Genomic DNA, 14240 nt, shown 5'->3' on the forward strand with positions numbered 1-14240 from the left:
GTATTGGATATGTCTATATGAATGCAAAAACCTAGACCTAGGGGAATTGGGGGAAATTTCTCTTCAAAGGTGAGTGGTGCCAATCACATTAATTGTGAAGCCCAATAATGATCCTTTGGAGAGGTCACACGTAATCCTAAATGACGTAAAAAATGAGTGGAATGCATGCCATGTGAAAGTGTGAGTTTGTGTGTAGTGAGAAAAATGATAAAAGTAGTAAGATAAGAGTGAAGGTGTGCAAATGTAGATGAAAGTACTCGTGTGCGAGTGAAGATAAAAAAGTGTTCGTGTGCAAGTGAAGGTGATAAAAGGGTTCGTGTGCAAGTGGAGATAAAAAAGTGTTCGTGTGCAAGTGAAAGTGATAAAAAGGTGCATGTGTGCAAATGAGACAAAAGTGAAAGTGTAATGATAGAGTGGATTGAGAATGCATGAGTCTAGGGAATTCATGCATATTGGGTACGGGGAGACCTAAATTGTGACTCAATTTGCCCTTTTATAGAGAGGATACAAGCGTGCTAAGGCTTTAGAAAAAGCCACACTCGTCTATATCCCATATTTAAGGGGACTCTCAAGCAAATGAACCCTATAACTAGCATGAAATGCAAAAATCCTAAAATGGAAGGAAAAGGGGTGCGAGGGGCATGCCAGATGATAAAACTAAGAAAAGTGCATGATATGTGGTGAACAAGCAAATGATATGCTAATGAGGGGAAATCCCTAAGGGTCTAGCGTTGGACTAGCCCATTCTATGAATTCCGACTAGCGTTGGACTAGCGGAAACGTACATTCATCCATTCCATTCATTCATGGCTATGAAAGCGAGTAGACATGCCAAAACACTCGTAAACACATAGCACGTAGCACTTAGCATGCTCGACTAGATGCAAGAGCCTAATAAAGCAATTAAGCAGGTAGCAACTAAAGCAAGCAACCAAGGGGAAGGGGAAGTGGACCAGATGCTCTCCGAGCCCTATCTATTACAAGCCAAGAGGTGTACACATACCCCATAAAAGCATAAAAGGGAAAGGGAAATGGACAAAATTGCTCGCCAAATCCTATCTATTACAAGCCAAGAGGTGTACACATACCCCATAAAACTTAAATAAAAGTAAAAAGCAAGTAAATGCATGCAAGGAGGTAAGGAAAGCGAAGTAGACAGGCATATTCACATAACACATAAGAGCACATAGGGTCAAATAAAGTGCAAATGAGGGATAGAGTGTACCTCCCTTGGAATGGAGTCCAAATGAAGTGAAATTATTCAATTACCCTCCAAAATAATAAACAGGTCATGGCACCACTTTATTTAAGAAAAATCAAAAGAAATGGGCAAAACAAGGCTCACTTAATCATAAAGTCCCTAAAGTCATGACTTAAGTGCAATTGACAAAACATGGTAATTAGTTGAAGCAAAACAAGCAATGAAATTGAAAAATTAAAATTTCCAAGGACCAAATTGCAAATATTAACAAAGCACTCAAGCTTAATCAAACACTTTCAGGAACTTCAAAGGTCCAAGGGCAAAGACAAAAGCAAGTAATAGCTCAGATTGCAAACACTTTAGAACTTGAATGCAAACGATTGAAAAGCAAACGGGTCTTTGTAGCATTGCTGCAAAATCTCATGGACTCAATTGATTAATCTTTCCAATTTCTGGGTCATAGTGAGTCAAGGAGGAACTTGAGGGAGTTAAGAGGCAATTTTGAAGAATTAGTACATGCATGCATACGAGGAAACTTAAGATTCTGCAACTAAACTAAAAAAAACAAAACTGCTCCCTTTTGTCTCCAAAACTTCAGTAATTTCCAGCAGCAAATACATCCATTTCATCAAGCAAACCAATTCACCAAACCAGAAATTATTGATCCAAATGAAAAACATGAAATTTGTTTGTGGGATTGAGATGGCCAATTTGGTTTTAATCGACAACGAAAGGAGGGAAGGGAACTGCAACAAAATTTTTTCTTTCGGCAACTACAGACCAAGTAAAACTGCTAGTTTCTTTCTGCTGCAAATAGTATGAACATGAAAACATTTCATGACTTCCAATGACCATGCCAATTTATCAACGAATCTTACAAAAAACTAAATCCAACAGAAGACCATGCAATGACACAAGATCATCATGTTAAAACATCAGAAAATTTGGACAAATGATCATGCCAACATCGACATAGCATTCTGCCATTCCTGGCTACAACTAGCTACACTTGTGATGTTCATCAGATGCAAGCTTTCATTCAAACAGGGCCAGCTTTTCAAACAGCAAAGGCATGATATTGAGCAGTCAAAATCACAGAAGTTGAACATTCAAGCAAGCCAATCTTCTGTAAAACAAAAATCTGCAACCTTCCGGGTTTCATTATTCCATTGCCAAACATACAAGTTATGCAGATCAGTTTCTAAATTAGCAAACTGTGCAACCTATACCCTTTGCTGCTAAAATTCATCACCAAACTTGCAAGAAAACACGGGCAAAACAGCAGCCATGGAAGCATCAAAAAGATGGCAAACACATACAACTCATGAAGCCGAAAGCCTTTGCAGTTTTCTGGTTTGTTCATGACCCGATTTTGAGCACAACCTTGATTAAATAGTTTTCAAACCAACACCGTAATTCCAAATTAAGCAACAAAATACCTAGTGATCACAATCCAGATGGCTAGAAAACTAGGGGAGATGTCACACAACATTCTGGAAAATGCATGCAAAATGGCTATTATGCGACAGCTTTATAAGCTGTTAGTGTAGTGCAGCAACAATCCTTAAGTCGGGTTTGAGATGTTTATTAAGCTTTATGCAGCAAAAGTTCATTACAAAAAGTCCCCAAATTCTTGTTAAACTCTCTAGACCCATCATCAAATACAAAACCAAGCCTTGAAAAGAAAGACACACTGAACAGGGGAAAACTTGCAAACGCAGATTCGTTCATTAGCTTCAGGTTTCTGGCTTTATTAGCTATTCATGGCTCCTAAGCTGAATCCATGGTTTTGTGTGTGCATTAGATGAACAAAAGGGTAACACCACAACCCAATATAATTAAACTCATGCACACATGCTGGATTAACCAAGCTACAGGTAAAACCCCGAATGGCAGTCCCAAAACCCAGGTCAAGACCACGACTTTCCCAGCTAAAACAGAAAAAATTGAACCTTCAAGGGAACCTCCTAAACACAGACCATGAAAGCAAATGGGATACCGAACCAAAGCTTTAACCCAAGCCGGACGCAAGGTTAATGCATTTAACTTAGCAGACAGCCAGTAGATGAACCAAACCCAGTTTCAGTCTAGCAGATTTGGGCTTTACTTAACGAACAGAAAACAGGATAGAAAGTTACCTATTCCACCGCCCTTAAACCGAGACAACGAAACCTGAGGAACCGATGCAAGCTGCGTAGATTTTCTGGAGTGAAACCTGGCGCCCCTTTCGCTTTCGATGGAGATTCAGCAAAGAGGTTCTGAATTTTTCTTTCTTCACTTTCGATGGAGATTCACGGCTGAAGATGGTATCACAACTTCTCACGAGGGTCAGCAACTTCAATAGATTCTTGGTTCGCCGCAGGAACAGCACCAGATTTCGTTCGGCCGTCACTCTTGGTTCCTTACTATGCCCGAGAGCTTTTCCATTTCTCTTCTTCCTCTCGGCCTTTTCTGTTTTCTATCAAAACCTAGCCGTATCTAGCCCCCCCCTCTCAGCCATCCTCTCGGCCTTTTTCTTTGCTCCTCCTCAAGCCCGTCAACCCCAACTCTCTCTCGGCTTTTCTCTAACTCTTTCTTCTTCCCGTTAGCTCTCTCCTCTCAAAAACCTTCTCCCGTAGCTCTTCTCTTGCTCCTCCCCAAAAACCCCCTTGCGGCTGTAGCCCTTTTTTATTTTTATATCAACTCACAACCCCTAAACCCTGTATTCAATGGTCAGAAAATCACCCCCTTCAACCCATTTTTCTTGGCCATCCGATGAACCAGCCCCTCGTCCTTGGCACGCTGCAAAAACAAAATGCAGCGTGCATGCGCGGCCAAAATCTTTTTTTTTTTCTTTCTTTCTTTTTTTTTTTTTTTTTTTTTTTTTTAACACAACTTGATAATTACAGAAATGATAAAATAAAACATAAATAATAATAATAACAAGATTACACAAACCGGGTAATAATAATAACAAAACAAAAATAATTTTAAACAAAAAACTAAACAAAAATGGCCATTTTTTAATTTTTCAATTTTCCTTTTTCATCATTTTCTTTTTCTCAAAATAACTTAATAAAAATAACTAAAGTGCCCAAAGATTGAATTTAAAGAAATAAACATATTTTTGTGAACAAATTTTCCTTTTTCCTTTTTCTCTTTTTTTCATTTTTCCAATCCAACTAAAACCTATTTTTTCCCTTTTTCTTTAATTTTCTTTTCTCCTTTTTTTGTGATTTTTCATTTTCATTTCTCTTTCAAGAAAGCTTTGAATAAAAACAAAATGACTAAAACATATTTTTGATGTCTTCTTTTTCTTTTTTCTAAAAACTCTACGCTAACTTTAAACTTAAAAGCTAAAACCAAAAATTAAAACTAAAAGTAAACAACGAATGCAAGCAATCTAAAATGAAAATCATGAAATAGATGCCACATAAAATTATTCAAAAATTTGGTGTCTACAGTTTGCCCCTCTTTGTCTGAGTTTTGAAAAAACTTGAGACAAAGAAGTAGACACCAAATACTTACCTGTGTTATTTGGCGGTGAAAACGTCTCAAACACTGGACGCTTTTAAAAATGGGGACTGACCCCTTTTGAAATCGGAACTGACCCGAAACTGGAAATTTAAAACGGGATAGACCCGAACATGAAATTTAAAACGGGATAGACCCGAACAGGAAATTTAAAACGGGATAGACCCGAACAGAAATGTAAAATTGGGATAGACCCACGGGATAGACCCGGACAGAAATGTAAAATTGGGATAGACCCACGGGATAGACCCGAACAGAAATGTAAATTTAGACCCACGGGATAGACCACGGGATAGACCCGGACAGAAATTTAAAATGGGATAGACCCGAACGGGAATAGACCGAAAGAAATTTAAATGGGATAGACCCACGGGATAGACCCCGACGGACAAATTTTAAATGGGATAGACCCACGGGATAGACCCGAACGGGATAGATAGCCCGAACAGAAATTTAAATGGGATAGACCCACGGGATAGACCCGAACAGAAATTTAAATTTGGGATAGACCCACGGGATAGACCCGGACAGAAATGTAAAATTGGGATAGACCCACGGGATAGACCCGAACAGAAATGTAAAATTGGGATAGACCCACGGGATAGACCCGGACAGAAATTTAAAATTGGGATAGACCCACGGGATAGACCCGGACAGAAATTTAAAATTGGGATAGACCCACGGGATTTTTAAACAATGAATTGAGTTCTTACCTGAGAGTAGTTCAAACTTTTGTACCAAGAGGGAGATTTGGATCTTTATGGCTGGAACGATAGCTGATGTTGTTCCTTATGACCCAACCTTTGCCAAATTATCATTTCGTCTTTGCTTACTGGAGAGCTTTTTCTGACGTCGATTCAGGTGCGAAAAGAAGTGTGGTTGTTTGTGTTTGTAAATGCAACGTTCCTGGAAGAAAAGAAGAAATAATGGACTTGCCACCATCATTCGATCCGGCTTGCCTTTAGAATCGTGTAAACATGAGTCTTTTGATGCCTTTGCCAACTTTTGCTGCGGCATCTGCCTTGGTTGAATTTGTAATTTTGAAACCTTTCGATTCCGGAGACCAATAAAGTGCGCATTTACCATGTCACCAAATCCATGTAGCAGCTTGGTTGCATTTTACTCACTTTAAAAGATGATTGAATCCCATATTCTTGCACAAACCTTAGGGTTTATCATTCATCCGAATCCAATGGTAAAAGAATGATGCATGAAAAATCAATGCAAAATGATTTCCTATGTTATGCAGGAATGCCAAAGAATGTAAAACACCACCAACTGTGCTTAATCCTACAAAATGCCATGAATACAAGCAAATGAGGAAAGATGAATTTCATAAGAATGTATTTGGAAAAGAATATTTTTACAAAGCGACACAGTTTTGGCCAACAGATGTCATATTCAAATCTCTGGATATCTTTGTTCTGGAATTTAATATTGGCAGAAGTATGACAAAAATGAGAAGAAATCCAAATGAACCAAGTCACCAGCTGTTCCTCCTCGTGCTTGCTCGTTGCAAAAAACTTGCCTTGGCGCCCTTTCGGGTTTTCACCAAGGTTGCCCCCACCCTTTTTGTTTTTGTTTCGTTTTGTTTCGTTTGTTTTTTTGTTTTTTTGATTTTTTTGATTTTTTTGTCTTTTTGTTTTTTTAAGGTGCCCTTTCGGGCTTTCACCTAAGTAAGCAATGGAAGAGCTCGTCCATAATCGACTCAGAAATGTAAGTTGAAGATTGCTGGCATCAGCAAAATGCACTTCCCTTGTAAGATTAGGCGAAGGCATTATGGACATCACTTGCCAGTTGATTAGCAAACTTTCCAATAGAAATACAACAAGTGACGAAAGCCAGGACTTTGGGCTTTTGTAATGAGGTCAGGTGGGGTGTTTTCAAGAAAAGTTGAGGCTTGAAAGCAAATTTGATGAGAGGTGTGAAATAACCTGAGATTGCATCATTTTGAGATCATCTCCAAATTTTGAACAAAACTGAGGAAATTTGCCCCAGTTTAATTGAATTCTTCTCTTTGTGCTTTTCATTGCATTTTTCACTTTTGCATTTTTCTTCAAAAACTAAATTTGCCCCAGTGTGGGGTTCTCTTTTTCTTTCTGATCATTTTTTCAAAATGAATTTGCCCCAGTGTGGGGTTGGCAATTCTCAGGGGCTGCCAAACGAAAATTTGTCAATTCTGATGGCTCAAAGGGGACAAGTAGGGATAAAATGCTTTAAATGTAAAAGAAGAGGGCCTGACTTGCATTTCGCCATTTGCATGAATTTCTAAGGAAAATTTGCATGATCAAATGAAAATCTTCTTGCACATATCTGATTTGATGGGTTGAGGGAATGTTTGACCATCCATTTCCGCCAAAATGAGTGTTCCGCCAGGTAATACCTTTTGGACAACGAACAGCCCTTTCTGATTTTGGGCGAATTTGTCTCTGCCTTCGTCCTGTATTGGCAAAGTTCGCTTGAGTGCTTTGTCGCCTTCCTCAAAATGTATGCTGATGAAACTTCTTGTCGTAGGCTCAGGCCAGGCGTGTTTGTAACATTTCATGACAAACGGCATTCTTGGCTGAACTCCCATTAGAGTGTGCAAAGATTGAATTTCTGCTACTTCAAACGAGACTGCCTCCAACCATCTGTACACCTTGACACATGGTCAAACTCTTAATCATCTCCTTTTCTGCTTTTGTCCAAACGAATGCTGATTTATGTCCTTTTGACCTTATTCTCAGTGCCAATGTGAACAATTGCTATGGCTTCTAGGTTTGGTTCGAATTTCTCCTCGTTTTGTTCAAGATTTTTTGAAAAAGAATCAAATACTTTCTCATTATCACTCTCGCTTTGAAATTTGGGTTCCAAAATTCTCAAGTCGTGAGTGAGATAGAGATTGCCATTATTGAATTCCCAGAAAAATGATATCCAAAGGGTCAAATAATTTTATCTTTGGTCATTTGAAAGAATTAACGAATTTGGAATAATAAGCAAACAAATATACAACAAACAAATGAACAAGCAATATGAGCGAAATATAAACAAACGAATAAACAAAATAACCTGACAAGAATGACTTGTGCATTTTCATAAAACCTTTGATTGAAAGCAAATGAACTAAAAACTTAAAAAATATTTACATGCGCAAATTTTAGTCAAAAGTAAAGATGTTTTCATTAGCTAATTACAGATGCAAAAGTTTTTTCCTCATGAATTCGCATGAATGACAAACCCCATTTAGGTTTACCGAAACTCCTTCTGAATGGGTAGAAATTCGGCTGTCCAATTGGAAATTGATCCCTCAGGGATATCGAGAAATTCTGCATTATTTCCAAACACTTCGGCCTCACTTGATGAGTTTTTAGCAGGCTCCTTAACTTCTGTATGGTCCATAATAACCCCAATGGTGTTGTCGTATTCTGGCAGGGGGTTCTTATCCACATTTGGCACTTGTGCCTCTTTTCTTCTAATTACAATCTCTCCAGCTTCAATCATATCTTGAATTTTATGCTTGAGTGCTTTACACTCAGCAATCGGATGGCCGGGTGCCCCTGAATGATAAGCACAGACAACTTGTGGGTTATACCCAACGGGTATGCCATACGGATAGGTTGGAGGGGGAATGACACCTATTTTCCCGGCAGCCTTCAATTGGTCATATAATTGATCCAAAGGCCTGTCGAGATTGGTGAACGTGCGGTTACGTCCTGGATTGTTGGCTTTAGGGAGTTGAGGATAGTTGTAAACGGGTCTGTTTGGCGGAGGCATTCTTGGATCGAATGGAGGCCGATGACGATTTTGGTGAGGATTTGGTTGAGAAATTTGAAAAGGAGCTAAAGGTGGGTTAGGATAGCTTGGGCGAGGTCGAGGATAATTGGTGTTGGTGTGATAAACAGGATGAATGTTTGAATAGTAAGGGTAAGGGTTGGAGTAGGTAGGGTATTGTCGAGGTCTGGGCTTTGAGACAGGGTTTCGATCCCAGGCAAAAGCGATTTCCCCCTCTTTCTTTTGGAATTGCTTCTTCCCATTACTACCTTGGCTTTGCAAAGCATCCAACTGCGATTTGAGGGCAGACACATTAACAATCTTTCCAGCCTTCACGAAATCATCAAATTCCTCAAGCTTATTAACAATTGCGGCAAATGAGCATCCAGTCATGCGAAAAATTTCTTCAAAGTACGGCGGATCATGTGCCTTAATGAAAGTGCGTATGATTTCGTCCTCCGTCATTGGTGGCTCGACTTTTGCAGCTATTTTCCTCCACCTCTTGGCATAAGTCTTGTGATCTTCAGGTGGCTTCCTCTTTGTCCCTTCCAACGTGGTTCGTGTTGGAGCCAGCTCGCAATTATACTCGTACTGCTTTACAAAAGCGTTGGACAAGTCCAGCCAGGTCTTTGCTTCTTCGGGTTTCAGCTTGGAAAACCAGTCGAGGGCATCCCCCTCCAGACTTTCTGGGAATAGCCTCAAAGGCAGATTTTCATCATCTGTTGGCCTACCCAACTTGTTAGCGAACAATCGGAGGTGTGTCTTGGGATTGCCCGTTCCATCATACTTGCTGAATTTCGGGGTTTTGAACCCTTCAGGCAATTGCACATTTGGGAAAAGACAAAGTTCATCGTAATCCAGGACTCCTTGCTTGTTCGACCCCTGACTCTTTCTCATAAACTCATCAAAACGGTCAAGGCGTTTGAGCAGCTTTATATCAACGGGAGCAGAGGATTCCCCCATTTCTGGCTTGGCTTGAATGGTATGGTCTGGTAGGAATGGCTCAGCGGCAGTGTGATAAAAAGTATGTGGCTCAGGTGGTATGTTTGAAGTAACTTGGGGTTGCGGGCCTTGCATGTAAGTAGGAAAAAATGAAGGATTAGGAGGGTAAGTGTATGGCAAATGTATGGTGGGATAGGTGAAAGTTCCTTCAGGTGGAATAATGAAAGGTGGAGTAAAAGTGGTTTGGGTCGTGGCTATGCCAAACGATTCTGGCTCCGGCTGACTGACGGGTTCAGGCTCGGGTTGAACTCCACTACTGATAAGCTCATCGATTAATTTCTTTTGGACGGCCATTTCAGTTGCCATTTCACCAAACTTCGTAAGCATCTCGGTCAGTTGGACCCCCAAACTTGCAGTCTCAGGTTGGGCAGTTGTAGCAGACCTATCTGACAGTTCCGGTTGCGAACTCATGTTTACACGATTCCTCTGGGCTTGACTACGGGATCGCGTTATGATGGGGCTTCGACGAGAAGCGATGTTTAAATATTACCTGAAAATTTTAAAAGGAATTGCCTTTAGATTTAGCCCTCGCTTAATTATTCAAAAGAAAATAAAGAAAAGGAAAAGAAAAAGGCAAGAGTTAGTAGATATCCAGAAAATTCGGATGCATGTCCTATGGGGGAACCCTTTTATGCCAAGGGTAGGCCTAGCATGAAAATGCAATCCTCCAGAGCAGGCACTATACAATACCTGACGGATCTGATCAACTCATTGAGTGAAAAATAATTTTGAAAAAATGTGGCCATTGGAGTGACGGGAGATTTGTCAAAATGAGGACAACGTCCGAATAGATTGATCACCTTTGATCGGTACAAGATTTTGCAAAAACGCACGGGTTTTACCTTGACGAACTTCCTATCAAAGAGATTGGAATTCGTTGATTGGATGCAATGGACGGTTTTCTTCAAAAGTGACTAGATTTCCCAATTTGGAATTTGACAATGAAACCCCAATAGGGCGACAATTTATTTAAAATCGACCAAATTACCCTAAAAAGGGAAACAGGTCAAATGAATTGAATGAAATTTATCCAAAATTAATCAGATTACCCTAAAAAGGGTAAATTGATCAAACAGATTGAACGAAATTTGATTTATTCAAAATCGGCTCGGTTGCCCTAAAAATGGGTAAATTGGTCAAATGAATGAAATTGAATTAGGGATTTATTCAAAAATCGGCCGAACGACCCTAAAAAGGGTAAATTGGTCAAAAGACCCTAAAAAGGGTAATTTGGTCAAAAGACCCTAAAAAGGGTAAATTGGTCAAATGAATTGACGATTTATTCAAAATTGACCGAATGACCCAAAAAGGGTAAATTGGTCAAATGATTTGATGATTTATTGAAGAATCGACCGGATGACCCTAAAAAGGGTAAATTGGTCAAATGAATTGGATGAAATGAAGTTATTGAAAAAAATGGATTGGATAAGATGGATGATTTGTTCAAAAATCGATTGAATTATTCGTCCACTGGGTGGTTTCAAGAAATCATTACAATGCCTTGGTCTATGAGCCTCTAAAATCAAAATTTGGCCTCTATATTTATCGTCTCAACAATGAGGAATCATTTGTGAATTTTCTTCGAATTAATGTCCTTTTACGCAAGGGAATTTTACCAATTTTGAGAAAATGGCCAAAAAGTGATTATTAGATGCTCATATTCCAAAAATCACTCTATGAAAATGATCGGATCCTACCTTACCTTGTGCACAACCCCTTTGGATGGTACGAGAAAGGTAAACGTGCAAGTCTCATTTGGATTATATATCCGAGACATGGGGTGGTTTATTCCTAACACGGGATCCCCTAAATGGCATTCCCTTTCTAGGGTTTATGCATGATGCCAGTTTATTAAAGCGATGTAAATATGTGACAAATACGACCTAAAGGACATGAATAATGCATCGAGGGGAAAAAGGTCTAGAATGAAATGTACTCATTGAAAATTAAGTGCAATAACTGAAATTTAAACATGTGAGCTATCTAGTAGGTGAGTCACTAAAAGAGTGCCAAAAGGGCCTCTTATCGCTAAGGCATATGAATGCAAGCCAAGAAACAAAAGAATGGTTAGTGCAATTGATAGTACACATAACACATTGTAAAGCAATCAAAGAAATAAAGCAATGAAAAAGGGGTTGGACCCCTCCCCTCGTGAATAGTGTCCCTAGCTTAGGATAAAGCTGACTCTACCCTAGGCAAGCTATCATGGATGCATGAGATTGAGGTTCGCTAATGCATCTAGACTCGATAAGCTCAGGTCCCCGAGCCTTCAGACTTAGAAACCAAGGGTCATCAATCCCAAAGTTCTTTGTCGGTGGCACGAGCGATTCCCCAGACATTGCTACGCACACGTCGTGTTACGGCTACCCGTCTGGGCGAATCTAAAAAAAATCCTCAACCTTCGACTAAAAACTAATAGGTTATCAACCTAAAGTTTAAAGCGGAAGATCGAGTGACCCCTCGGATCATGCTACGCACACGTCGTGATACGATCACATGTCCAAGTGGGTCGCCTAAAATCCTAATAGGGTGGAGTGGCGTGACAAGCCACTAAAAGAAAAATAATGAGGGGTAAAAATAATTAAAGCGTATGCGCGTATGCTAGTGCTCGTTTGGAGGGGAGGGATCAAGAACCAACGCGAGGCTCTAGGGTACATCCCCCACCCAAATGCAATGCAAAGCGCGAGATAAAACGAGTAAAATATACATCCAAACAACCAATCATACATACGTGAGTGGGGAGTAGTTTGGTACGTGCGCGAGGCAAAAAGTCCTAAAAAGGAAAAATGCAACCCTAATATCCAAATGCTATACATAAAAAGGGTAGAAAAAGGAAACGAATGGCTAAGTCAAATGCTCGGACCCACTTAGGAAGTCCCCAGTGGAGTCGCCAACTGTCGCGCCCCACTTTTTGATGGTGTGTGAATTGTGTGATGTGTGAACGTGTGCAAAATGAAAAGTAAAAAAAGGCCATGGGACTCAGAATGCGACGATTTGGCCAAGTGAAGTTCAAAAAGGGTTTTTTGTATCAAAAATGGAGTCGCCACTTGGTATAGAGTTAGGGTGTACCAAGTCACCCAAAAATGATTTTTGTTTTTGAATAAAAAAAAGTAAATAAACCCTTTTTGAGAACTTTGGGTCTACGTAACCAAAAGAGGGATCGGGGGTCACATTTGACGAAGGGGAAGGCAAGGATAAAAATCCAAGGCACCCCTTCGACCTAGCCAAGGCTAGTTGCGTGACTTGAACCAATTTTCCTAATTTTTCTACCCAAGGTATGTATCGCGTATTGGATATGTCTATATGAATGCAAAAACCTAGACCTAGGGGAATTGGGGGAAATTTCTCTTCAAAGGTGAGTGGTGCCAATCACATTAATTGTGAAGCCCAATAATGATCCTTTGGAGAGGTCACACGTAATCCTAAATGACGTAAAAAATGAGTGGAATGCATGCCATGTGAAAGTGTGAGTTTGTGTGTAGTGAGAAAAATGATAAAAGTAGTAAGATAAGAGTGAAGGTGTGCAAATGTAGATGAAAGTACTCGTGTGCGAGTGAAGATAAAAAAGTGTTCGTGTGCAAGTGAAGGTGATAAAAGGGTTCGTGTGCAAGTGGAGATAAAAAAGTGTTCGTGTGCAAGTGAAAGTGATAAAAAGGTGCATGTGTGCAAATGAGACAAAAGTGAAAGTGTAATGATAGAGTGGATTGAGAATGCATGAGTCTAGGGAATTCATGCATATTGGGTACGGGGAGACCTAAATTGTGACTCAATTTGCCCTTTTATAGAGAGGATACAAGCGTGCTAAGGCTTTAGAAAAAGCCACACTCGTCTATATCCCATATTTAAGGGGACTCTCAAGCAAATGAACCCTATAACTAGCATGAAATGCAAAAATCCTAAAATGGAAGGAAAAGGGGTGCGAGGGGCATGCCAGATGATAAAACTAAGAAAAGTGCATGATATGTGGTGAACAAGCAAATGATATGCTAATGAGGGGAAATCCCTAAGGGTCTAGCGTTGGACTAGCCCATTCTATGAATTCCGACTAGCGTTGGACTAGCGGAAACGTACATTCATCCATTCCATTCATTCATGGCTATGAAAGCGAGTAGACATGCCAAAACACTCGTAAACACATAGCACGTAGCACTTAGCATGCTCGACTAGATGCAAGAGCCTAATAAAGCAATTAAGCAGGTAGCAACTAAAGCAAGCAACCAAGGGGAAGGGGAAGTGGACCAGATGCTCTCCGAGCCCTATCTATTACAAGCCAAGAGGTGTACACATACCCCATAAAAGCATAAAAGGGAAAGGGAAATGGACAAAATTGCTCGCCAAATCCTATCTATTACAAGCCAAGAGGTGTACACATACCCCATAAAACTTAAATAAAAGTAAAAAGCAAGTAAATGCATGCAAGGAGGTAAGGAAAGCGAAGTAGACAGGCATATTCACATAACACATAAGAGCACATAGGGTCAAATAAAGTGCAAATGAGGGATAGAGTGTACCTCCCTTGGAATGGAGTCCAAATGAAGTGAAATTATTCAATTACCCTCCAAAATAATAAACAGGTCATGGCACCACTTTATTTAAGAAAAATCAAAAGAAATGGGCAAAACAAGGCTCACTTAATCATAAAGTCCCTAAAGTCATGACTTAAGTGCAATTGACAAAACATGGTAATTAGTTGAAGCAAAACAAGCAATGAAATTGAAAAATTAAAATTTCCAAGGACCAAATTGCAAATATTAACAAAGCACTCAAGCTTAAT

The sequence above is a fragment of the Coffea eugenioides genome, chromosome 2 (assembly GCF_003713205.1).
Source record: "Coffea eugenioides isolate CCC68of chromosome 2, Ceug_1.0, whole genome shotgun sequence".
Taxonomy (NCBI): domain Eukaryota; kingdom Viridiplantae; phylum Streptophyta; class Magnoliopsida; order Gentianales; family Rubiaceae; genus Coffea; species Coffea eugenioides.